This window comes from Hyla sarda, chromosome 10, assembly GCF_029499605.1.
Source record: "Hyla sarda isolate aHylSar1 chromosome 10, aHylSar1.hap1, whole genome shotgun sequence".
NCBI lineage: Eukaryota > Metazoa > Chordata > Amphibia > Anura > Hylidae > Hyla > Hyla sarda.
Window position 1 is genome coordinate 145,038,988 of NC_079198.1, and position 27,857 is coordinate 145,066,844.

The 27,857-nt window shown below is 45.7% G+C and overlaps 1 protein-coding gene across 4 annotated transcripts in view; it reads right to left on the reverse strand.

The window, feature by feature from the left end:
- SMIM1 (small integral membrane protein 1 (Vel blood group)) overlaps positions 1–27,857 on the reverse strand; it is an 85,423-nt gene that overhangs the window by 22,675 nt on the left and 34,891 nt on the right. Inside the window, exon 1 of one of the 4 annotated variants that reach the window (XM_056542132.1) lies at positions 2,030–2,090. The exons of the other annotated variants lie outside the window; for them this stretch is intronic. The gene's annotated coding sequence lies outside the window, so the exon portion shown is untranslated. Of the gene's footprint in view, positions 1–2,029; positions 2,091–27,857 lie in introns of those variants that run through there. 4 annotated transcript variants of the gene reach the window in all.

The following is a 27,857-nucleotide window of genomic DNA, read 5'->3' on the forward strand; positions in this document are numbered from 1 at the left end:
AGGACCACGGGGGGGGGGGGGGGGGACTAGAAATTGCATTCAGTCATCTCGTTAAGTCCTGTAGGCGTAAGAGTTTTTAGTTTATATATCCAATAGTTTTCCCTCTTACGCAGTATGGCGAATCTTTGAGGGTCGTCCTTGGGTATCATTTCTATTGGAATGAAACGAATACATCCAAAATCCTGTTTATGAAGTTCCGTAAGGTGCCTGGAAACACTGTGCAAAAGGAAACCATTGTTTGTATTGCTCCTATGTTTATTAATGCTTTCCCGGAGGCTTCTGGTGGTGCGACCCACATACTGGAGCCCACACGGGCATTCCAGTAGATAAATAGTGTATTGGGAGGCACAATTTATGTGGGATTTAATCTCAAAGGATTCCCCCGTCTTATTTGAAGAGAAAGACTTGCATTTGTTTACAATATTTGCACAACATTTGCATCTTGTAGAGGAGCATTTGTATGACCCAATTGAAGACAGAAACGTTGGCTTGCTGGTTTTATGGGAGCGCAACCTACTAGGTGCGATAATGTTACGAAGGGTCCGCCCTCTTCGAAATGTGACTGCAGGTTTGGGTGGGAGAATGTCTCGTAGATAGGGGTCTTTTAAAAGGATAGCCCAATGCTTATGTAGGATTTCCTTAATTAGTTTGTTTTCTTTAGTGAAGGTGGTAATAAAATTTAGAGTCCACTTGTCACATGTATCATCCTTGATAGATTTTTTGTTGTTGTTTTCCAGACATTCCTGTTGGGATAGTTTGTCTGCCATCTGAAATGCAGAGTCTATTAATATTTTCGGGTATTTTTTTGCTTTAAATCTTGATTTTAGATTCTAGCTCTGTTCGCAGAAATCTCCAGACGTAGTGCAATTTCGTCGGATGCGTTTGAATTTTCCGAATGGCACATTTGTCAGCCATTTTTTTATAATGGGCACTAGAAAGTTCAAATAGCTATTGCTATCCACCTTTTTAAAATAAGTCTTGGTGTTAAGAGAGCCCTTTTCATCAATAAAAACAATCACGTCTAAAAATTCAGCGTTATTGGTATAAATAGTATGTGTGAAGTTAAGGCAAATAGAGTTGCTGTAAATTTGGGCTAAATTTTTTTTAAAAATATCCTGAGGGCCTTGCCAGATAAAAAATATATCATCAATAAAGCGCTTGTAAAAGCGACAATGTTGAAACAAAATATGTGGATAAATAAATTGTTCTTCAAAAAGACCAACAAAAAGGTTGGCAAAACTTGGTGCTACTTTAGAGCCCGTAGCGGTCCCTGTATGCTGAGAGTAGATTTTTCCTCGAAATTCGAAATAATTGTGCGTGAGTATATATCTCAAACCTTTTAGAATGAAATCACCCTGTTCTTGAGGCATATTGGGATCATTTTGTAAAAAAGATGCAACAGCTTTTATGCCTTGTTCATGATTAATCACAGTGTAAAGAGAAGTGACGTCCATTGTGACTAAAAAACAATCTGGGGACCAATCAGCTTTTAAAATCGAATTAATAAAATCTATTGTGTCTTTAAGATGGGAATTTAAAACATATTTCTGAAGCATAATGTCTAGATAATGAGAGAGATTGGCTGATACCAAATTAATGCCAGAAACGATAGGCCGTCCTGGGGGGTTTGTGGGGTTCTTGTGAACCTTTGGTAGGTAATAAAAGATAGGTAGAGAGGGTTCCGTTACTGTTATATAGTCATGTTCTTTTTTACTCAGAACACCTTCCCTTAATCCTTCAGCTGTTAAAGTTTATTATTTTAAAATAAATTATCGTGTATACAATATCTTAAGGTATACAGTGCATTATTCTGTGCACCCCCTGAGGACCACACCGGCAGCGCCTGGACGAATGAGTTTTTTTTCCATTATCCTATTGATGACTACGTCAGGACTTATGTGCCTGTGACCTCCGGCTTGCAGCCCCCCTGGACATCAGTGAGTACCCCAATAAGGGGTGATATGCGCTACTTCTATTAATATCTGGTGAGCAGCCACCTATTAGTACCGTGGGTTCCCCACATTTATACCTGCTGTTCGTGTTTTAAAGGGTAATACACGAGGCGCCGTTCCCCGGTCCTTTTCTTTTTTTTTCCATTTTAGCTTTAAAGGCCGTTTCTATAGTAACGTGCCATGACCGAGGCGACTGGTGATATCCCTTTGACCTTTGCCACCATGGATCTGAAGAATACAAGGCTCAACAAAAGATCCATGATGTTTGATACTGCAATTTCCTCTTTTCCTAAAACAATTACGAATGATGTGTCTGATAACACCTCTTCAGGTACTGTAACTTTAAGTGACTTTGAAAAAATGAAAAATTTGTTCTTTGAACTTGATAAATTATTCGCAGAAGAAATACAACAACAACTTGATAGTTCTTTTCTGAAAATTTATTTAGCAGAAAAAATGGTCCCCAGGGGCCTGAGATTAAAGGGGTATTCCAGGCAAAACCTTTTTTTATATATATCAACTGGCTCCGGAAAGTTAAACAGATTTGTAAATTACTTCTATTAAAAAATCTTAATCCTTCCAATAGTTATTAGCTTCTGAAGTTTTCTGTCTAACTGCTCAATGAGGATGTCACGTCCCGGGAGCTGTGCATGATGGGAGAATATCCCCATAGGAACTGCACAGCTCCCGGGACGTGAGTCATCAGAGAGCAGTTAGACAGAAAACAACAACTCAACTTCAGAAGCTAATAACTATTGGAAGGATTAAGATTTTTTAATAGAAGTAATTTACAAATCTGTTTAACTTTCTGGAGCCAGTTGATATATAAAAAAAAGTTTTGGCCTGGAATACCCCTTTAAGACCTATAGCCTCCTTCATGGACGACCTGTCTTTTTTCAATGATTGGGAAAAAGCTCTTGATTTTTGCTCTTCTACTCTGCTAAAACTTCTTTTAAATAAGAGGAATACTATAGTAGATACTGTTTCAGATAAAATTGACGCAAGTATCTTGGCTCTTTCAAAATTTCAACATCTGGCAGAATATGATGAATGGTTGTCTACCCACAGAACAAAAACTCAAAAATTGAACAAGATATCATGCAGAAAAAAACAAATAAATTGAAAAGAGATGGACAAGATTATCAGACCAATAATATCAAATATTGGCTGAAAAAGAAAAACACTCATAACTTTAATACTCAAAACCCAATACCAATAACAATTCCCCTGGATGCAATAACTTTGCACAAAAGAGAACACCGCGTGGACATTACCATCACAAAGATAGATCTGGGACTTTCAGAGCCTCTAATCATAAATCTCATGATCATAAAAATATCCAACCATCATCTGGTCACACTCCAATACAAAAATCCAAACACCATTCCAAAAACATCCATTCAGTTTCCACTCATACCCTTGCACCCAAATCTGTGAGGCCAAATCCATCTGATTCTATTACCCTAGTCAATAACCCCATCTCTCGGACCATACATACACAACCATCTGATAACTCGCGCCTAATTAATCCACCTTCATCCTATATTTCTAGATCCTTCACGAAACAGTCTGCTCCATTTAACCATAAAACAATGTCCCAAAAATCTTCTATATCAAATATTAACAATAATAAGAAAATTCCAATGTGGTTCTTCACACCCAAACCTCGTCTGCGGCAGTCTCCACAATCCCACCTCAAGAATTGGTAGAATTTATTCAGCAACTTGCTACACGTACGTCTCCCACGAATCCCCTACCTCCTGCGCGGTTCAGTTCTTCTTCTCAGTCTTCATTTGACGACTCCCTCCTCACTGTGCATGTGGAATCTCCAGCTACTACAGGAGAATTCACATCAGATCAACTGTTTTTTTACACCCGTAGGACATAATACAAATGTCTCCGCCATACCAACATTAGGAGATTGTCCCAATTTAGATCAATTCACCCTACACAACGCCACGACTTTTTTAGAACTTCCAACCAACTTAATCAAACAACCCGCACTCCCTCCTCTTTTGGAATCACCAACAGTGGAACAAATACATATTGCGCCTTCCCTGAGCACAAAGAGAAAAACCGAGGAGAAGAGGATGTAGGGGAGGACAGAGAAGGGAGAGGAAAGAGAAGAAACCAAAATCCAACGGTTTAGATACCATAAGAATCTTTAACATCTAGTCTTACGTCTTAAGTGACATAGAAAGTAATCTATTACAGAGAGGCCTTTCGTTCTGTCCTACAAACACTGCCGACAGCTTTGAACTCTTTTTGGATCTAAACAAATACAGAAAAAAACTTACTGTCAAAAGATTCTTTAACATGAAAGATTTGGATGGGGGAAAACAAAATGCATTGCGGGACGAACTGAAACCACTGAATCCACCTGCAATACATACGGATCTTAAACCAAAATCCAATTTTTATCCCTTGCATTCTAAAGGCAATTTTATTGACACTTTCTCCAGTCTAGTCTCAGATGATCTGGAAACCCTTACCAAATCAAAACTTAAATATAACAACAATCTCACCAAAAGAGAACTAACAAAAAAAGCAAAGTTGGGCCGTTGGTGGCGCTGGTCCTGATGTAAAGTGTGCAGATGCACAATGCCAGACGAAGGGTCCAGTTCGGACCAGAAACGTGTTGCTTTCTGTGCTAATAAAACCACGTTTAGACACTGAGAAGGGTCTACAGAGCTTTCTTTACATCAGGACCAGCGCCACCAACGGCCCAACTTTGCTTTTTTTGTTACTTACACTGCTGGGACATCACCTTTGCTCCAGAGGACCGTGGCTGCAGACCTGAGACATCACCTAAGGCTATCACAGATGTTGTGCTCTCAGCACAACGAAAATAGGTGAGTGTTACAACTTAACCTGTTTTCATCTCACCTATAAACATCCTTCACTAGGGGCGCATATCCCTGTTTTTTTCTTCCATCTTTTCTATACCAAAAGAGAACTGGATGCTATCTTTTAATCCAACTACCAAATATGTACAAGAATTAAAAACTTTAACAGCTGAAGGATTAAGGGAAGGTGTTCTGAGTAAAAAAGAACATGACTATATAACAGTAACGGAACCCTCTCTACCTATCTTTTATTACCTACCAAAGATTCACAAAAACCCCACAAACCCCCCAGGACGGCCTATCGTTTCTGGCATTAATTTGGTATCAGCCAATCTCTCTCATTATCTAGACATTATGCTTCAGAAATATGTTTTAAATTTAAAATCCCATCTTAAAGACACAATAGATTTTATTAATTCGATTATAAAAGCTGATTGGTCCCCAGAATGTTTTTTAGTCACAATGGACGTCACTTCTCTTTACACTGTGATTAATCATGAACAAGGCATGAAAGCTGTTGCATCTTTTTTACAAAATGATCCTAATATGCCTCAAGAACAGCGTGATTTCATTCTAAAAGGTTTGAGATATATACTCACGCACAATTATTTTGAATTTCAAGGAAGAATCTACTCTCAGCATACAGGGACCGCTATGGGCTCTAAAGTAGCACCAAGTTTTGCGAATCTTTTTGTTGGTCTTTTTGAAGAACAATTTATTTATCCACATATTTTGTTTCAACATTGTCGCTTTTACAAACGCTTTTTTGATGATATATTTTTTATTTGGCAAGGCCCTCATGATATTTAAAAAAATTTTTTAGCCCAAATTAACAGCAACTCTTTTTCTGCGAACAGAGCAAGATTCAAAGCAAAAAAAATACCCGAAAATATTAATAGACTCTGCATTTCAGATGGCAGACAAACTATCACAACAGGAATGTCTGGAAAACAACAACAAAAAATCTATCAAGGATGATACATGTGACAAGTGGACTCTAAATTTTATTACCACCTTCACTAAAGAAAACAAGCTAATTAGGAAATCCTACATAAGCATTGGGCTATCCTTTTAAAAGACCCCTATCTACGAGACATTCTCCCACCCAAACCTGCAGTCACATTTCGAAGAGGGCGGACCCTTCGTAACATTATCGCACCTAGTAGGTTGCGCTCCCATAAAACCAGCAAGCCAACGTTTCTGTCTTCAATTGGGTCATACAAATGCTCCTCTACAAGATGCAAATGTTGTGCAAATATTGTAAACAAATGCAAGTCTTTCCCTTCAAATAAGACGGGGGAATCCTTTGAGATTAAATCCCACATAAATTGTGCCTCAAAATACACTATTGTCACGATTCGGCTTCCAGGTAGTGGATCCTCTGTGTCAGCGAGGGATTGGCGTGGACCGTGCTAGTGGACCGGTTCTAAGAGGCTACTGGTTTTCACCAGAGCCCGCCGCAAAGCGGGATGGTCTTGCTGCGGCAGTAGCAACCAGGTCGTATCCACTAGCAACGGCTCACCTCTCTGACTGCTGAGAAGACGTGGGACAGAAGGACTAGGCAGAGGCAAGGTCAGACGTAGCAGAAGGTCGGGGGCAGGCGGCAAGGTTCGTAGTCAGGATGGGTAGCAGAAGTTCAGGTACACAGGCTTTGGACACACTAAACGCTTTCACTGGCACAAGGCAACAAGATCCGGCCAAGGAGTGCATGGGAGGAGGTCAGATAAAGGCAGGGACCAGGTGGAAGCCAATTAGGCTAATTGGGCCAGGCACCAATCATTGGTGCACTGGCCCTTTAAGTCTCAGAGAGCTGGCGCGCGCGCGCCCTAGAGAGCGGAGCCGCGCGCGCCAGCACATGACAGCAGGGGACCGGGACGGGTAAGTGACCTGGGATGCGATTCGCGAGCGGGCGCGTCCCGCTGTGCGAATCGCATCCCCAACGGCCAAGACAGTGCAGCGCTCCCGGTCAGCGGGACTGACCGGGGCGCTGCAGGGAGAAAGACGCCGTGAGCGCTCCGGGGAGGAGCGGGGACCCGGAGCGCTAGGCGTAACAACTATTTATCTACTGGAATGCCCGTGTGGGCTCCAGTATGTGGGTCGCACCACCAGAAGCCTCCGGGAAAGCATTAATAAACATAGGAGCAATACAAACAATGGTTTCCTTTTGCACAGTGTTTCCAGGCACCTTACAGAACTTCATAAACAGGATTTTGGATGTATTCGTTTAATTCCAATAGAAATGATACCCAAGGACGACCCTCAAAGATTCGCCATATTGCGTAAGAGGGAAAACTATTGGATATATAAACTAAAAACTCTTACGCCTACAGGACTTAACGAGATGATTGAATGCAATTTCTAGTCCCCCCCGTGGTCCTTTTACTGTTATTTTTACTGTTATCTATATATTTATATATATTTTTATATATGTGTATATATTTATAGATATATATAATTTTTTACCAGTTTATTTGCAGCCTTGCCATTGATTTAATCATATGTATTGCCCTCCATTTATATATAATGTATAATGAATTGCCCTTTTATATCATCCTTTTATATGTATATACATGATTTTATGTACTATGTTTACACACTCCATGTGCACTATTTTATAGTCTATGCACTTTATCAGTATATTATGCTCTTTATACGCACTATACCAGTGCTAATATTTATTTATGCAGTTGGCCTCTTTAATACTTGATAGTCACGCTCTACTGTGCTCCCTCTCCTATCTACATCTGCACTTTTGTCTTTATGCACCAGCTACACATATCTGACAGATTCATTGGCGCACTCATAGGGGTTACCCTTAATAAAATGTGCGGTTTACATGGCACCCCTTTTGTATCCCGGCTCTCCGCTATACAGCGGTGGTACACATACCCTGCCCGGTCCTCCGTATCGCAGCTAGGTCATATATAACCACTTCCCTTGTCTCCGCAAAGCCGATCGCTTACCCTAGCAACGCGTCCTTAGTAACATAGGCGCTTGCGCATTCACCAGTCTATCGCATGCGCACTTGTACTTTGCCTCGCGCAGCCTGACAAAGCCGAACGCTTACCTTAGTAACACGTCCCTAGTAACACTGGCGCGGGCGCATTAGTCTGCCTCACTTACACACGGAGACACTACAACTCCTTCCCAAGTTGAAATTTTAGTATTGTTTCACTCTATTTTGCTACTATTTTAGCCTGACATAGAACACGTTACCAAACATTGTTTTAACTCTTACATCTCCTACCTTTTTCTACCTGTTAAATTTTATTGTTCCTGGTTACATCCTACTTCCTGGCCACGCCCCCTCAAGGGTTTTGGCGCCCTTTTTTCACATAAATACTTACCTGTTTGTTGTATGACAGCACACCTGATCTGAAGAAGAGGGGAGTCACCCTCGAAACGCGTAATCTGTCTGTTTATTATTTTAACATAAATTATCGTGTATACGATATCTCAAGGTATACATTGCACTATTCTGTGCACCACCTGATGACCACACCGGCAGCGCCTGGACGAATGAGGTTTTTTTTCCATTATCCTATTGATGACTACGTCAGGACTTATGTGCCTGTGACCTCCGGCTTGCAGCCCCCCTGGAAATCAGTGAGTACCCCAATACGGGGTGATATGCGCTACTTCTATTAATATCTGGTGAGCAGCCACCTATAAGTGCCGTGGGTTCCCCACATTTATACCTGCTGTTCGTGTTTTAAAGGGTAATACACGAGGCGCCATTCCCCGGTCCTTTTCTCTTTTTTTTATTTTATCTCACAGCTCAGTGTATGGAGTGTACAGTAGAGTTCAGAGAGCTGAGGGGGAGTGTGCGCAGCCTCAGCCAATCACAGCCTATCTCACAGCTCAGTGTATAAAGTGTACAGTAGAGTTCAGAGAGCTGAGGGGGAGTGTGTGCAGCCTCAGCCAATCACAGCCTATCTCACAGCTCAGCACAGTATATGGAGTGTACAGTAGAGTTCAGTAGAGCTGAGGGGGGGGGGGGGGGGGGGTGGCCTCAGCCAATCACAGCCTGACTCACAGCACAGTGTATAAAGTGTACAGTTGAGTTCAGAGAGCTGAGGGGGAGTGTGTGCAGCCTCAGCCAATCACAACCTATCTCACAGCACAGTGTATAAAGTGTACAGTAGAGTTCAGAGAGCTGAGGGGGAGTGTGCGCAGCCTCAGCCAATCACAGCTTATCTCACAGCACAGTGTATAAAGTGTACAGTTGAGTTCAGAGAGCTGAGGGGGAGTGTGTGCAGCCTCAGCCAATCACAACCTATCTCACAGCACAGTGTATAAAGTGTACAGTAGAGTTCAGAGAGCTGAGGGGGAGTGTGCGCAGCCTCAGCCAATCACAGCCTATCTCATACTGAAACTTTTATTATAAAATGAGAAAACCTTACAGAACACAAAAACGTCCAATTGACTAACAAAAATGAGCAAAATTGAACATAAATACAAACTTTCCATTTCAAAATAACAACCCAAACTTTCCTAACCGGCCAGCCCAGATTAACTAACAAATAATAAACTACCTATAATGTCTAATACACACACACAATCCTTATGAACATAAATAAAGCTTTCCTCGCCATAATCAAAAAAGTAACAAAACTAAGAAACATAACCTCAAAAATTTTATTGCATTTTTTCTAAGAACAAAAGAAAAATATGGCTAACTGCCGTAGCTAAAGTTAATCCAACTTGGATAAAGGATTTGTTTTTCCTTTTAAATAACTAACGAAAAATATGGCAAATTGCCGTACTGAAAGTTTAACTGAAAACTGGTCCGACTGCCTTTCTCCCAAAAGAACTATAACATTATACAAAATACTTAAACAAAAATACTTATACATAGGAACATACAACATATACATAATAACAGAATAACACAGAATAACAATCTATACAAAAAAATCCCATCACCCACCGCTCCCTCTGGACATGGGTCAGAGTCCATAGATTTGTCCACTTTTTGTCTATAACTGACCCATACCAGACACCCACTGGATATACCCATTGGAAAGAGTCCAGTCCTGGAGTCCCTCTCTGCTCCAAGGACTCAAACCAGGGTACACACCATCACCCCCTAAAACCCCCACCCAACCTAAACTACACCCCTTTCTACCTAATTAAAAATAAAACAATATATACATACACTCTACAACAGAACAATATCAACAATGCACTTCACCAAAAAACCACATGGCCCAAGTTTGGTTGCCTGCAAGCCCTTTACAATCTATCCACAGAAAACCAAACAAAAGGCTACGGTGACATGCATAGCGCCCCACCAGGAAGAAGGATGGCAATACTGACAACATTTAATTTAAATACCTTTCCCTATCAACCTCTAACCCTATCACTATCCCTTCATGAAACTGACCCTATACTCACCCTAACATATATACACTATCCCTGGCCAAAATAAGGTACTTCACCTTAAGGGCCTAGTACCTAGGGCACATCAAAAGAAAACCCTCTCCACAGGAGAGAAGCCCTACTGGTACCAAGACTGCCATACTCCAAAGACCTGATCTTCCCGAGGTCACCGGTGATGTTCCTACAGACCTCCACCTCGGAGAGGACTTTCTGTTGGGTCGACACTAAACACCGTGCATTCCACGTGTAGTACCTAACCACTAAACTGACTAAAAATAAAGTGCCCCGATCACGGCCACCCAGGGTCCTGAATGCCCCATAAGCCCACTCCGGATAGGCAAGGCCGGCAAGTTGACTCCAGCCGATGGAAGCGCCCACCCGTTTGTAGACCCCTATATTAAAGGGACAATGAAGCAGGAAGTGGTCCATGCTTTCCAGCATGTCCCCGCACTCTTCTCGGGGACAGTCCCGGTCATCAGATCTCCTACACTTCAAATTGTCCCTCACATATAGCTTCCCCTGAAAGCAGCGCCAGGCCAAGTCCCAAAACTTCTGGGGGATCCTTTTCATGTTTAAAAGATACAACCCCACCCTCAGATCCCGACCTGGGCAGTCCCTGAGCGCCAGAGGCTTCTGGAAGTGGGTCAACAGAACCCGTTTGTCAAGGAACTGCCTTGACTGGGTCCTGATCTCCCACACTCCCAGACCCCACCGACGTATCGCCTTCAGAGTCGGGGTAGCGTAAGCCGGAAGATATCCATGGGGCGTACGGAGGTCCTTCACTTGTCCTCCTGTCTCCCATTCCTGGAAGAAAGGCCGAAACCACTCCCTGCAGGAGAGTACCCACGGAGGAGCCCTCTCTGACCAGAGGTTTGAGATGTTAGCTTTACCATAGATAAACCCCCTAGTCTCCTCGTGCGGTACGTAACCTCCCTCTTGACTAGGTTCATCCTGTTCCCCCATAACAGTTGGAAAAACAGGCTGTAGACCCTAGTGTAGTAAGCCTCTGGCAAGATACATACACTGCCCAGATAGATAAACAAGGGGAGCAGGTACGATTTGATCAGGTGTATCCTTTCTTTGAGGGTCATATGTGGTGTCCCGGTACAGGACCTGGTCCTGTCCCTGTCTCAAGTCCCCTCAGCCAAAGTCCCTTCATTCCCATAGGGCTCTCCTGCAGGGCTTACCCCTGGTCACCTCATATAAGTTATGTATATTGTTTCATATATATAGATAATATAAATGTATAGGAAATATAACTGTATAGGACCTTAGCAGGTCATGTGACTATAATAATGGTTGTACAATTGTCCTTCCAGGGTCATGTGATGTACCCAGAGTTCACTGGGTTCCGGACTTACAGGTTTGCTGACCAATGAGCTTAGTCCAGCCCCTTATCATATAAATTCTCTCTCTTAGTTCCGGATTATCAAGCAGCACAAACATCTCAGCAGAAATCTCAATTCATCTAGGCCAAAGCCTAAGAATCTGCAGCCACTAAACCGTCAGTTACCAAGCTCAACCTATCAAATCCTGTGTGACTACTACCAGCTAAAATATTATAATTAGTAGCACAGTGGCCTGCATCAAAGCTCATTGCTTCTAGTCCCAGCAAAGCCTGTGAGGAACCTGTATCCTGGTTACCTCTAAAGAAACAGTTTTTGTATAAAGACTGTTGCATAAAATCTGCAAGTAAAGTTCTTCAGTTTATTCATAAAGTCTGGGTGAATGGGCTGCAGCAGTAACAAGACCTAATTCCTTTCACGTACTTCCCTTGGGACGACTGGGACGCAGATCCCCACGGAATCAGGCCGATGAGGCTGCTTAACACAGCCTATGAAGAGGAGGAGTACAGAGTACCCGTCATGGATCCTAAATATATGACGAGGTCCTATTCTTCTGCAGCAGCTCTAACAGAGGATGTGCCCAGGACTACTCCCTCTGAGGCCTATGCAGCGGGCACCAATATATGTGCCCAGGACTATGGTGAGGCCTAAGCAACGGGCACCAACAGATGTGCCGCGGCCTACTCCATGCCCGGAGGTGTGGCCTAACCAACAGGTACCGACGGAAGTGCTGCGGCCTACTCCACCCAAGGAGGTGAGGCCGGACCAGTCAGCACCAGCGGTAGTACCAGTGGACTCAGCGGCTGCTATCAATTTTGTGGTGAGCGTTAACCCCTCAGTGTCACAGTCTCGACTCCAATGTCTCATGGGACATTGCTATAAACCCCATGAGAGAATCCCAACCTCGTGCTCCCCGCTACATGTCACAGAGCTGGAAGCACGCTGATAGGCGAGGTTGGGAGTCTAGAAGATTCCCTGTTTAAGTCATCTTTCTTCTCTGCTTGTCATTAACTGTTGGTACTCCAGTACCTTTATTGTCTGCAGATTTCTTCGTTTGGTAACCTGTTCAAGAAGAAGTGTCTGGCAGGACTTTGCCAAGAAGTTCACCTGTTCAACAATGTAACTGCTTCTTAACCCCTTAAGGACCGAGAGTTTTTCCGTTTTTTCATTTTCGTTTTTTGCTCCTTGCCTTTAAAAAATCATAACTCTTTCAATTTTGCACCTAAAAATCCATATTATGGCTTATTTTTTGCGCCACCAATTCTACTTTGTAATGGCATCAGTCATTTTGCCCAAAAATCTACGGTGAAACGGAAAAAAAAATCATTGTGCGACAAAATTGAAAAAAAAAAACGCTGTTTTGTATCTTTTGGGGGCTTCCGTTTCTACGTAGTACATTTTTTGGTAAAAATTACACCTTATCATTATTCTGTAGGTCCATACGGTTAAAATGATCCCCGACTTATATAGGTTAGATATTGTCGTACTTCTGGAAAAAATCATAACTACATGCAGGAAAATTTATACGTTTAAAATTGTCATCTTCTGACCCCTATAACTTTTTTATTTTTCCGTGTATGGGGCGGTATGAGGGCTAATTTTTTGCGCCGTGATCTGAAGTTTTTAACGGTACCATTTTTGCATTGATAGGACTTATTGATCGCTTTTTATTCATTTTAAATGATGTAAAAAGTGACCAAAAATGCACTATTTTGGACTTTGGAATTTTTTTGCGCGCACGCCATTGACCAAGCGGTTTAATTAATGATATATTTTTATAATTCGGACATTTCCGCACGCGGTGATACCATATATGTTTATTTTTATTTACACTGTGGTTTTTTTTTATGGGAAAAGGGGGGTGATTCAAACTTTTAATAGGGGAGGAGTTAAATGATATTCATTCACTTTTTTTTTTTTCACTTTTTTTTTGCAGTGTTATAGCTCCCATAGAGACCTATTACACTGCACACACTGATCTCTTATACTGATCATTATTATCCCATAGGAGACTATAACACTGCACACACTGATCTCTTATACTGATCATTGTTATCCCATAGGAGACTGCACACACTGATCTCTTATACTGATCATTGTTATCCCATAGGGACCTATAAAACTGCACACACTGATCTCTTATACTGATCATTGTTATTCCATAGGGACCTATAACACTGCACACACGGATCTTCATCATTGATCAATGGTTTCTCATAGGAAACCAGTGATCGATGACTCTGCCGCTTGACTACTCATGTCTGGATCTCAGGCACTGAGCAGTCATTCGGCGATCGGACAGCGAGGAGGCAGGTAGGGACCCTCCCGCTGTCCTGTAAGCTGTTCGGGATGCTGCAATTTCACCGCGGCTATCCCAAACAGCCCACTGAGTTAACCGGCACTTTTTACTTTCGCTTTTAGCCGTGTGGCTCAGCTCTGAGCGCGCGGCTAAAGGGTTAATAGCATGCGGCGCTGGGATCGGCGCTGCGCGCTATTAGCGGCGGGTCCCGGCTTCACTATGACGCCGGGCCCGCCGTGATATGATGCGGGGTTACCGTGTAACCCCGCGTTATATCACGGGAGCAGGACCAAGGACGTACCGGTACGTCCTTGGTCCTTAAGGGGTTAAAGGGGTACTCCGGTAGAAAAACATTTTTTTTTTCTTTTTTAAATCAACTGGTGCAAGAAAGTTAAACATATTTGTAAATTACTTCTATTAAAAAATCTTAATCCTTCCAGTACTTATTAGCTGCTGAATGCTACAGAGGAAATTCCTTTCTTTTTGGAACACTGATGACATCACGAGCACAGTGCTCTCTGCTGACATCTCTGACCATTTTAGCAACCGTGCATAGCAGATGTATGTTAAGGGCAGCATGGTGGCTTAGTGGTTAGCACTGTTGCCTTGCAGTGCTGGGGCCTTGGGTTCAAATCCCACTAAGGACAACAATAAATAAAGACTTATTATTATTATAATAACGTCAGCAGAGAGCAGTGTGTTCGTGATGTCATCAGAGAGCATTCCAAAAAGAAATGAATTTCCTCTGCAGTATTCAGCAGCTAATAAATACAGGAAGGATTAAGATTTTTTAATAGAAGTAATTTACAAATATGTTTAACTTTCTGGCACCAGTTGATTTAAAATAGAAAAAAAAAATGTTTTTCCACCGGAGTACCCCTTTAAGCTTGTGCCCGGCCCCAGGCCGAGAGACTCCTTGCCTGAGGAGATCCTAGTAAGTTTGCACGCGGCTCCGGCAACAGCCGTGTTTTATTGAGGACTCATAACGTAGGTGGACTGTTGATCCTTACGTGTCTGTTTATTGTAAATAGCCTCATAGTAATATATTTTTGTGCATAAAATGTTGCACCCATACAGCAGGTAAATGTTACCTGAATGCATCAAGTGTTGTGCTGCTATCAGGTAGCCCTTGTGTTCTGATAAATAAAATGTCTGTTGACATAAAATGTCAAACAAATGTAAGTGGTTATCGTACAGAAATATCCAATCCCTGTACACAAAGTACATATCTTTTCCAGGTGTTATAGTGTTTACTTAAAGGTGCCCTCCCAGCTCCTCTGGGAGTAACAAAAATACCACCCTTCACTAGCGCCTACCAAAATATACCAATTAGGTATCAAGACTGACAACATTCATACATACAGTGTACACATAGTACATAAACTTCATTAGTGTACATTCAGAATTCAGTACTCATAACTTAAATATATCTCTCAAACAGAAATTAAGTCTTAGGGACTGTATCATGCTATATCTCAGTCCATACCAAATGTTATGCACTAATGTCATGCACTAATATGTTCTTTGGTCTTTTACGTGTTCCGGATGCTCTTCCTGGCCAGAAGGTATACCTGTAGCTAACCAAAAATACACTTATCCAAAAAGGTAACAATATGTAAATTGTTATCTAGTAAACAGTTCTAGGGGTAAGTGTGTAGTACCAATAGACTCTAGTAGCTAAGGCATTGGGCAGAAAGCCTCAGGCAACCCAATCCGCAACTAGTGTATAGCTTGGAAAATAATATGTGGCGTAATATTTACTGCATGTCAAGAAGAAAAAAAAATGAAAGTGAGATTTATTACAGTATGTAGTAGCATTACCGTCATTGTGCATACTTCTAGTCGAGTATCAGTTTATTTATCAGTCAAGAAATAAAAATCAATTATCAGTCCAAAGTCAGATATCACTCAATTTTGTGCAGTCAGTAATGCATAGTCTTATGTACTATGAAAAAAAGATACTGAAGGTATAAATTATACCTTTTCTATTTAGTTATCTTGTGTAGGAATAGGGACTAATACAATCCTGTCCTTGACATGATAATAGGTTCATTTTATTTCTATAAAGTACTATATCCTGTTCTATATCCTGTTCGGATATTATCTTATCCGTAAATAAATTCCCACAATCCTGTTCGCATATTAATTTTAGAGCCTGTATGGACATTTCTTAAATGCACAGAGACTCTATATTTTTCTGCACTTATTCATCAACAGCCTGAATATGGAAATTTGTATTAATGCTCAGGACTGAATCCGGCCCTAATGCCATTCCTTCCCTCTACCTTAGGGGACCTACGTTGAGGACGGCTTTTCTCAAGTAAGGGGGTATGTGGTGTCCTGGTACAGGACCTGGTCCTGTCCCGGTCTAAAGTCCCCTCAGCCAGATCCCCTTCATTCCCATAGGGCTCTCCTGCAGGGCTTACCCCTGGTCACCTCATATAAGTTATGTATATTGTTTAATATATATAGATAATATAAATGTATAGGAGATATAACTGTATAGGACCTTAGCAGGTCATGTGACTATAATAATGGTTGTACAATTGTTTAAGGACCTTCCAGGGTCATGTGATGTACCCAGAGTTACTGGGTTCAGGAATTACAGGTTGCTGACCAATGAGCTTAGTCCAGCCCCTTATTATATAAAGGGCCGTAGCCACTAAATTCTCTCTCTTAGTTCCGGATTATCAAGCAGCACAAACATCTCAGCAGAAATCTCAATTCATCTAGGCTAAAGCCTAAGAATCTGCAGCCACCAAACCGTGAGTTACCAAGCTCAACCTACCAAATCCTGTGTGACTACTACCAGCTAAAATATTATAATTAGTAGCACAGTGGCCTGCATCAAAGCTCATTACTTCAAGTACCAGCAAAGCCTGTGAGGAACCTGCATTCTGGTTGCCTCTTACGAGACTGTTATGTACAGAGACTGTTTCATAAAATCTTCAAGTAAACTTCTTCAGTTTATTCATAAAGTCTGCTGTGGACATTCCGTTATTTTCCCTACCGTTTCTGGGACGGTTGGCGGTAGGACCATTAACTCTAAGCAAACCGCACCCTGGCGTCACCACATCTAAGGGTTAATACCACCAGACCCTGCACTTACATCACCGCAACACCCCAGACACCACAACTCTCCTGGTTCACCACAACTCTTTTGGCATCACGAATAGGATACGGGTGTGTGCCTTAAAGAACTTTGCTACCCTTACAAAAGCCATAGTCCTCCCCCTATTCAGAAATGTGCTTTGTGAACTGTCCGGAATTTAAATCACCGCAAAACCCCAGACAACACAACTCTCCTGGTTCACCACACATAGACCAACCCTTCCACTGGTCCACCTTCTGAGTGGCATCCTGGAGCTTACCGTCCCAGTTTTCGGTGGGATAATCATCCTGGCCGAATGTGATGCCCAGAATTTTTGCTGACTCTTGGGGCCCTGGAAGGGTGTCCGGGAGATCAAACGTGGGATCTCCCCCTCCCAGCCAAAGACTTTCACACTTATCCCGGTTGATCTTAGACACGGATGCCTCCGAGTAGGGTTCCACCTCCGACATCACCACATCGACCTCCTTTCGGGGGCTCAGCACTGATTGGTTCCAGGCCGAAGCACCTTAAGTGCTGCCCTTAGTGTAAGGGAGCAGGGCCAGATTAAGGCTGCCTGGAAGACGGAGCACTTCATTATGATGCCCCCCCCCCAACAGTTCCCCCACATTAGGTGCAGTATAGTTCCCCCGCATTAGGTTGTAGTTCCCCCACATTAGGTTGGCAGTATAAGTCCCTGCACATTATGTTGGCAGTACAGTTCCCCTACATTGGGTTGGCAGTACAGTTCCCCACATTAGGTGCAGTACAGTTCCTCCGCATTAGGTGCAGTATATCTCCCCCACATTAGGTGCAGTACAGTTCCCACACATTAGGTACAGTATAGTTCCCCCACATTAGGCGCAGTATATCTCCCCCATATTAGGTGCAGTACAGTTCCCCAACATTAGGTGCAGCATAGTTCCCCCACATTAGGTACAGTATAGTTCCCCACATTAGGTGCAGTATAGTTCCCCCACATTAGGTGCAGTATTGTTCCTCCACATTAGGTGCAGCATAGTTCCCCCACATTAGGTGCAGCATAGTTCCCCCACATTAGGTGCAGCATAGTTCCCCCACATAAGGTGCAGTACAGTTCCCCCACATTAGGTGCAGTACAGTTCCCACACATTAGGTGCAGTACAGTTCCCCCACATTAGGTGCAGTATAGTTCCCCCACATTAGGTGCAGTATAGTTCCCCCGCATTAGGTTGTAGTTCCCCCACATTAGGTTGGCAGTATAAGTCCCTGCACATTAGGTTGGCAGTACAGTTCCCCTACATTGGGTTGGCAGTACAGTTCCCCACATTAGGTGCAGTACAGTTCCTCCGCATTAGGTGCAGTATATCTCCCCCACATTAGGTGCAGTACAGTTCCCACACATTAGGTACAGTATAGTTCCCCCACATTAGGCGCAGTATATCTCCCCCATATTAGGTGCAGTACAGTTCCCCAACATTAGGTGCAGCATAGTTCCCCCACATTAGGTACAGCATAGTTCCCCACATTAGGTGCAGTATAGTTCCCCCACATTAGGTGCAGTATTGTTCCTCCACATTAGGTGCAGCATAGTTCCCCCACATTAGGTGCAGCATAGTTCCCCCACATTAGGTGCAGCATAGTTCCCCCACATAAGGTGCAGTACAGTTCCCCCACATTAGGTGCAGTACAGTTCCCACACATTAGGTGTAGTACAGTTCCCCCACATTAGGTGCAGTATAGTTCCCCCACATTAGGTGCAGTATAGTTCCCCCGCATTAGGTTGTAGTTCCCCCACATTAGGTTGGCAGTATAAGTCCCTGCACATTAGGTTGGCAGTACAGTTCCCCTACATTGGGTTGGCAGTACAGTTCCCCACATTAGGTGCAGTACAGTTCCTCCGCATTAGGTGCAGTATATCTCCCCCACATTAGGTGCAGTACAGTTCCCACACATTAGGTACAGTATAGTTCCCCCACATTAGGCGCAGTATATCTCCCCCATATTAGGTGCAGTACAGTTCCCCAACATTAGGTGCAGCATAGTTCCCCCACATTAGGTACAGCATAGTTCCCCACATTAGGTGCAGTATAGTTCCCCCACATTAGGTGCAGTATTGTTCCTCCACATTAGGTGCAGCATAGTTCCCCCACATTAGGTGCAGCATAGTTCCCCCACATTAGGTGCAGCATAGTTCCCCCACATAAGGTGCAGTACAGTTCCCCCACATTAGGTGCAGTACAGTTCCCACACATTAGGTGTAGTACAGTTCCCCCACATTAGGTGCAGTATAGTTCCCCCACATTAGGTGCAGTATAGTTCCCCCACATTAGGTTGTAGTTCCCCCACATTAGGTTGGCAGTATAAGTCCCTGCACATTAGGTTGGCAGTACAGTTCCCCTACATTGGGTTGGCAGTACAGTTCCCCACATTAGGTGCAGTACAGTTCCTCCGCATTAGGTGCAGTATATCTCCCCCACATTAGGTGCAGTACAGTTCCCACACATTAGGTACAGTATAGTTCCCCCACATTAGGCGCAGTATATCTCACCCATATTAGGTGCAGTACAGTTCCCCAACATTAGGTGCAGCATAGTTCCCCCACATTAGGTACAGTATAGTTCCCCACATTAGGTGCAGTATAGTTCCCCCACATTAGGTGCAGTATTGTTCCTCCACATTAGGTGCAGCATAGTTCCCCCACATTAGGTGCAGCATAGTTCCCCCACATTAGGTGCAGCATAGTTCCCCCACATTAGGTGCAGTACAGTTCCCCCACATTAGGTGCAGTACAGTTCCCACACATTAGGTGCAGTACATTTCCCCCACATTAGGTGCAGTACAGTTCCCCACATTAGGTACAGTAATGTTCCCCCACATTAGTTGCAGTATAGTTCCCCACATTAGGTGCAGTATAGTTCCCCCACATTAGGTGCAGTATAGTTCCCCCACATTAGGTGCAGTATAGTTCCCCCACATTAGGTGCAGCATAGTTCCCCCACATTAGGTGCAGTACAGTTCCCCCACATTAGGTACAGTATAGTTCCCCACATTAGGTGCAGTATAGTTCCCCCACATTAGGTGCAGTACAGTTCCCCCACATTAGGTGCAGCATAGTTCCCCCACATTAGGTACAGTACAGTTCCCCCACATTAGGTGCAGTATAGTTCCCCACATTAGGTGCAGTATAGTTCCCCACATTAGGTGCAGTATAGTTCTCCCCACATTAGGTGCAGTACAGTTCCCCCACATTAGGTGCAGCATAGTTCCCCCACATTAGGTGCAGTATAGTTCCCCCACATTAGGTGCAGTATAGTTCCCCCACATTAGGTGCAGTATAGTTCCCCACATTAGGTGCAGTATAGTTCCCCACATTAGGTGCAGTATAGTTCCCCACATTAGGTGCAGTATGTTCCCCTAGAGACATACAGCCTTCAGCCATATACAGTGTATGGCTGGAGGCTGTATGCCTGTTTACTGCCCCACTTCAGTGTTCCGACCACCACTCCTCTGGTCCGGGGATCTACTGCTATGGCCTATGGTCGGAACACTGAAGATGACGTGCTGCTGGTCACTAACCATGCGCGCGCATCCTCCTCACTGCTCTGCTTTTCTCAGCTTTTTTTTTAGTTAACGCAGGGGCCACCACAGAGAGGTAATCGCCAGGACATCCTTGTGTCCTGAAAAGATTTTTCGGGACACAGGAATGTCCCCAATGTGACGGGGGCCCCCTGCGGTCCCGGGGCCCTGAGCAGGTGCTCCATGAGCGCCAATGATGATCCAGCCCTGTAAGGGAGGCAGTGGAGCGGAGTAGTGCGGGTCTCTGGAAGGGGTACTTGTTGTCCCTGGATCAGGCCAAAGCATTTGATCGGGTGAACCACGAGTACCTCTGGTCCGTCCTCCTGAGATATGGCTTACCGAGTACTTTTGTTAATTGGTTTAAGATCTTATATGCAGGGGCAGAGAGTTTCCTGCTGGTGAACAGGTGGTCTGGACGCTCTTTTGAGGTGGGGTCCGGAGTCCGTCAGGGTTGTCCTTTGAGCCCGCTGTTATATGTGTTCGCGATCGATCCCTTCCTTAGGAGGGTGAGTTGCGGACTATTGCCGGGAGTCGGGATGAGTCTGGTGGAGCCACAGACCACCCAGAAAGTGGTGGCGTACGCTCATGACATCATGAGCGTACGCCACCACTTTCTGGGTGGTCTGTGGCTCCACCAGACTCATCCCGACTCCCGCCAATAGTCCGCAACTCACCCTCCTAAGGAAGGGATCGATCGCGAACACATATAACAGCGGGCTCAAAGGACAACCCTGACGGACTCCGGACCCCACCTCAAAAGAGCGTCCAGACCACCTGTTCACCAGCAGGAAACTCTCTGCCCCTGCATATAAGATCTTAAACCAATTAACAAAAGTACTCGGTAAGCCATATCTCAGGAGGACGGACCAGAGGTACTCGTGGTTCACCCGATCAAATGCTTTGGCCTGATCCAGGGACAACAAGTACCCCTTCCAGAGACCCGCACTACTCCGCTCCACTGCCTCCCTTACAGGGCTGGATCATCATTGACGCTCATGGAGCACCTGCTCAGGGCCCCGGGACCGCAGGGGGCCCCCGTCACATTGGGGACATTCCTGTGTCCCGAAAAATCTTTTCAGGACACAAGGATGTCCTGGCGATTACCTCTCTGTGGTGGCCCCTGCGTTAACTAAAAAAAAAGCTGAGAAAAGCAGAGCAGTGAGGAGGATGCGCGCGCATGGTTAGTGACCAGCAGCACGTCATCTTCAGTGTTCCGACCATAGGCCATAGCAGTAGATCCCCGGACCAGAGGAGTGGTGGTCGGAACACTGAAGTGGGGCAGTAAACAGGCATACAGCCTCCAGCCATACACTGTATATGGCTGAAAGCTGTATGTCTCTATTGGAACATACTGCACCTAATGTGGGGAACTATACTGCACCTAATGTGGGGAACTATACTGCACCTAATGTGGGGAACTATACTGCACCTAATGTGGGGGAACTATACTGCACCTAATGTGGGGGAACTATGCTGCACCTAATGTGGGGGAACTGTACTGCACCTAATGTGGGGAGAACTATACTGCACCTAATGTGGGCAACTATACTGCACCTAATGTGGGGAACTATACTGCACCTAATGTGGGGGAACTGTACTGTACCTAATGTGGGGGAACTATGCTGCACCTAATGTGGGGGAACTGTACTGCACCTAATGTGGGGGAACTATACTGCACCTAATGTGGGGAACTATACTGTACCTAATGTGGGGGAACTGTACTGCACCTAATGTGGGGGAACTATGCTGCACCTAATGTGGGGGAACTATACTGCACCTAATGTGGGGGAACTATACTGCACCTAATGTGGGGGAACTATACTGCACCTAATGTGGGGAACTATACTGCAACTAATGTGGGGGAACATTACTGTACCTAATGTGGGGAACTGTACTGCACCTAATGTGGGGGAACTGTACTGCACCTAATGTGTGGGAACTGTACTGCACCTAATGTGGGGGAACTGTACTGCACCTAATGTGGGGGAACTATGCTGCACCTAATGTGGGGGAACTATGCTGCACCTAATGTGGGGGAACTATGCTGCACCTAATGTGGAGGAACAATACTGCACCTAATGTGGGGGAACTATACTGCACCTAATGTGGGGAACTATACTGTACCTAATGTGGGGGAACTATGCTGCACCTAATGTTGAGGAACTGTACTGCACCTAATATGGGTGAGATATACTGCGCCTAATGTGGGGGAACTATACTGTACCTAATGTGTGGGAACTGTACTGCACCTAATGTGGGGGAGATATACTGCACCTAATGCGGAGGAACTGTACTGCACCTAATGTGGGGAACTGTACTGCCAACCCAATGTAGGGGAACTGTACTGCCAACCTAATGTGCAGGGACTTATACTGCCAACCTAATGTGGGGGAACTACAACCTAATGCGGGGGAACTATACTGCACCTAATGTGGGGGAACTATACTGCACCTAATGTGGGGGAACTGTACTACACCTAATGTGTGGGAACTGTACTGCACCTAATGTGGGGGAACTGTACTGCACCTTATGTGGGGGAACTATGCTGCACCTAATGTGGGGGAACTATGCTGCACCTAATGTGGGGGAACTATGCTGCACCTAATGTGGAGGAACAATACTGCACCTAATGTGGGGGAACTATACTGCACCTAATGTGGGGAACTATGCTGTACCTAATGTGGGGGAACTATGCTGCACCTAATGTTGGGGAACTGTACTGCACTTAATATGGGGGAGATATACTGCGCCTAATGTGGGGGAACTATACTGTACCTAATGTGTGGGAACTGTACTGCACCTAATGTGGGGGAGATATACTGCACCTAATGCGGAGGAACTGTACTGCACCTAATGTGGGGAACTGTACTGCCAACCCAATGTAGGGGAACTGTACTGCCAACATAATGTGCAGGGACTTATACTGCCAACCTAATGTGGGGGAACTACAACCTAATGCGGGGGAACTATACTGCACCTAATGTGGGGGAACTGTTGGGGGGGGGGCATCATAATGAAGTGCTCCGTCTTCCAGGCAGCCTTAATCTGGCCCTGCTCCCTTACACTAAGGGCAGCACTTAAGGTGCTTCGGCCTGGAACAGAGCAGTGCTGGGCCCCCGAAAGGAGCCGGGGTGCAAACTTCACCAGCTGATTAAACAGTATCTTGGCCAGAAGCTTCCTGTCCGTATTGAGAAGAGCTATGGGCCTCCAATTCTCAATACGGCTGGGATCTTTACCCTTTGAGAGAAGAATCAGGGCTGACCTCCTCATTGACTTTGGCAGAGTGCCCGAGGAGAGACGCTCATTGAATACCTCAGTCAAGAGGGGAGCTAAAGACTCCTTAAAGGTCCAGTACCACTCGGATGTTAAGCCATCCGGACCTGGAGACTTCTTAGGGGCAAGCCCCTCGATCGCCAGTCTCACTTCCTCTTCCCTGATTTCTTCTGCCAAAACATCAAGAGAAGGGTCTACCCCTGGCTCAGGAATGGTTTCAACCAGGAAAGCCGACATCTTGTTTCGATCTAGATCCTTCCTCCCCAAGAGGTGTGAGTAGAAGGATCTGACGACCTCCAGGATCCCTGATCTGGACCGATTCAGAGATCCCATACTATCAATCAGTCCTGAGACCACTTTACTACTCACTGACATCTTACAGTTTCTGTAAGGGTCGGGCGAGCGGTACCTCCCGTAATCCCTCTCAAAAACCAAAGATGCGTGCCTATCGTACTGACACCTCATCAGCAAGGACTTCACTCTGGAGATATCCTCTCGGCTACCTCCAGTCGAGACGAGAAGCTCGAGTTTCCTCCTCAGTCCCTAATACAGGCGATACCTGTTCAGGGACCTGAGGCTCGAGAGCTGGGGGAAGAACCCCGCAACCCGCTTCTTGAATATCTCCCACCACTCTGACTTACTACTACATAGGCCCAGTAAAGGTACCTGACTCTGAAGAAAATCCTCAAAGGACTGTCTTACCTCCGATTCCTCCAGGAGGGTCGAATTCAGCTTCCAATAACCTTTACCCATCCGGGGGGTCTCTGAAATATTCAAGGAAAACAAAATCATACAGTGATCGGAGAATTCCACCTCAACCACGGACACTGCGGAAGAGACAGCTTCCTCCTTTAAATAAAACCTGTCTATCCTAGACCTGCAGCTACCTCGATGATAGTTGAAACCCGCGTGGCCTGAGGGGCTCCGGATGTGGGCGTCCTCTAGGCGAGCTTCTCTTGTTATGCTAATCAGTGCCACACTATCACAAGTCAGCAGACCATTGGAGCCTCTCCGATCTTGTGACCTCGTGACACTATTGAAGTCCCCTCCAAAGATCACTTGCCGACTGGTAAAAAGAAAGGGCTTAATCCTCATAAAGAGATCTTTGCGGCCCCACTTAGTTTGCGGGGCGTAGATATAATGAGCCGAAGCTCTTGCCCCTTCATGAGGACATCTAAGATCAGGCACCTCCACATTTCTAATTCAATAACCCGTCTGCATTCAACAGGAGCGGTAAAAAGGACCGCCACCCCACTATATGGCTCAGCTGCAAGAGACCAGTGGGAGGGGCCGCGCCTCCACTCTCTTCTGGCTTTTACCAGAGAGGCTAGATCTGACAACCTCCTGGTCTCCTGTAAAAAGAAAATGTCGGCATCAACACGGCCGAGAAAATCAAAGGCTGTGAATCTAGCCGTATCCGACTTTATACTGGCACAATTAATAGATGCCAGCGTCAGCGGGGTGAGTGCCGCCATCATGGGCGATTAAATTAGATAGCCACACCCTTTACCTTTGTTTCCCTTTCTTTTTAGCCCCCTCATCCCTGAAGAAGACGAGAGGGCAGGACCACTTTTAGATCTTTTCTTGGATTCAGATTGATCCATTTGATCCCCGTCTCCGTCCGGCCCCGGTCTAGCCCTGCCCTTTGAGGAAGGTGCCCCAACAGGACAGGGCCCAGTTCCCCCCGGAGGCTCTTTCTCCCTAGATACCTCGCCCTCACTCTCCCCCTCCAAGGAGGGGGAGGAAAGGGTATCGAGGAAAAGGTACCGGTTTGACAGGTCAATCAGAGGGGGGGCAGTCAGGCTTCCGTTTTGGACCTGGCCAACAGTACAAGGAACAGAGGGCTCAGACATCTTCTTTCTCCCTTTCCTTTTGCCCTTGTCTTTCTTTTTAGGCCTCTCCCCGCTCTCCTCATCCACACTTTCGTAATGGGAGGAATCAGAAGGGTCGGCCATATTGCGTTCCTCTCTGCACAGCCTCCTGATCTCCTCATCCAGCACATTCTCCTCCAGGACTTCAATGGTTACAGGGCCAGGGGCCGTTCAGGAGCAGGTGCCGGAGCTACCCCATCACCTGGGCACTCTCCAGCTCCCTACTCCCCCTCCGATTTTCCTCCCACCTTAGTTTGGCAGGGCCCTTTTTCCTCTTCACTAGCCCTGTTGCGCCCCCATCCCTGCCTGTACCCTCCCCAGCCGAGGAAACTTCACAGCTCTCCTCGGCCGGAGTGGCTGCTGCATGGGTGAAAGCACTAGAACAATGGCTGAAAGGGTGTCCGAGGACACCACACAGGTGGCACCAGATCTGTCTACAGGATGTGGCCAGATGACCCACCCCACCACACAAAGCGCAGACCTGCACAGTATAGGCTGTGCTAAAGTGGGTGGGGCTGCTACACCTGTGACAGACCTTAGGCTGCCCCTGGTAGAAGACCTGGATCCTATCACGTCCAAGGAAGACGGCAATCGTACTCCCTGAACGCTTGAGTTTGACAGAAAACGTCCAGGCCCCGGACCAGATCCCGTGCTCATCAAAGTTTTTCTTGGGCATGTCCCTCACATCCCCATACCGTCCGAGCCAGGTCATGATGTCTTAACAAGAAAGCGACTTTCTCACGAGAAATCGCCTATACAGCGAAACCCCGCCAGCCGGGCTCGTTCTTCGCCACTTTATACTTCGACCAGAAGAGCTCAAGACCCTCTGGCCGAACGAAACTGACATCAAACTCGGTCGAACCGTAGGGGTGAATCAGGGCAAATATGGCATTCGCCCTGAATTCCATCTGGAGGAGGAGCTCAACCACTTTAGCGCGAGGCGGGCACGCATCCTCGCCCCTGCAAATCAGACAGACCACATTCCTACGGTCATTGTCCTGCCCGGGTGTTGGGAGGGACCAGACCACCTCCCCCTTCCGCTCTCGGAAAAACCCCAAACCGTGCCTCTCTATCTGGAAAGACAGGTCGACCTCACCCCTCCCCTCTACATGGATCAACCTGTCGAGAGAGAGAGCTTCCAGGAGGCGCTGTTGCAAATAACCACATCCTGGCGTCACGAACACTAAGGGGTTAACAACATCTTGCCCCCCCAGTGTTAATACCACCAGACCCTGCTACAAACTGCAACACCCCAGACACCACATAGCTTTTGGCATCCTACGAAAGGTACGGGTGTGTGCCTTTAATAACTCAATAAAACGGGTGTACACCGTTATTACAAATGCCATAGTCCTCCCCCTATTCAGAACTGTGTTTATAAGATTGTCCGGGATTGTCGCGAGTCGCGATCGAAATTGCGCCCAAAAGTGTACAGGACATTGTTGCTGAAATAGTGCTTTGCCGGGGTGCTAGAAAAAGTAAGGGGGAGGTGAAGAATATTGTATTGTGGCCATGTGTAAAATCAGGAACGAAGCCATGTTACGTGCTCCGCTACAAAAAGTACCTGAAGGGGTTAAAGAAGAACCCGAGAAGCACGCCAAAATTTCCCGCACTGGTCTGTGTCCCACCTCTGGGCGTGGACATCATGTAGCCATCTCTATGCCAAAGTGGAACTGTTGTTGTCTGCTTGTGTTTGCCGGGGGGACAGGAATTCAGTACTGCACTGATGATGTCCTTCCGGCCGGCTGCCATTTTGTTGAAGCCTCATATAAAAGAGACCATGCGGCCAGCCCTCTATAGTCCGGAGATGGCAGCAAGGTGTACAGAGATGGTGGAGCCCACCAGAGCATGTGAGGAGAGCAGTAAGATGGTGCCGGAACAACGGAAAGTTGCTGTGGCTGGAGTGCAACTTTTCCACAAATTGGCTGATCGCTTGCAGCAGTTGTCCCTTGGGGCCAAGGAGTCCTGTGACCTGCCCCCTGCTTCCGGAGGAAGGGGAATCCCCGCAGACTTCAGCGACAGCATCGCCGGTAAGATTGTCCCCTCATCACAGATCCTGGGGATCCTGGGCAGAGATCGCGACCGAGGATTCGCGGCCGAAGCCGCATTTTCTACACCTTCTTCCTCCTCCAGCCCCGACAGGGATCCCCCAGTGCAGAAGTCTGTTCCAGTTAGCACACGCCCGCAGTCACCCCCTCTTCCATGGGTATTCGGCGACAAGCCTGCGCTCATCCAGTCAGTA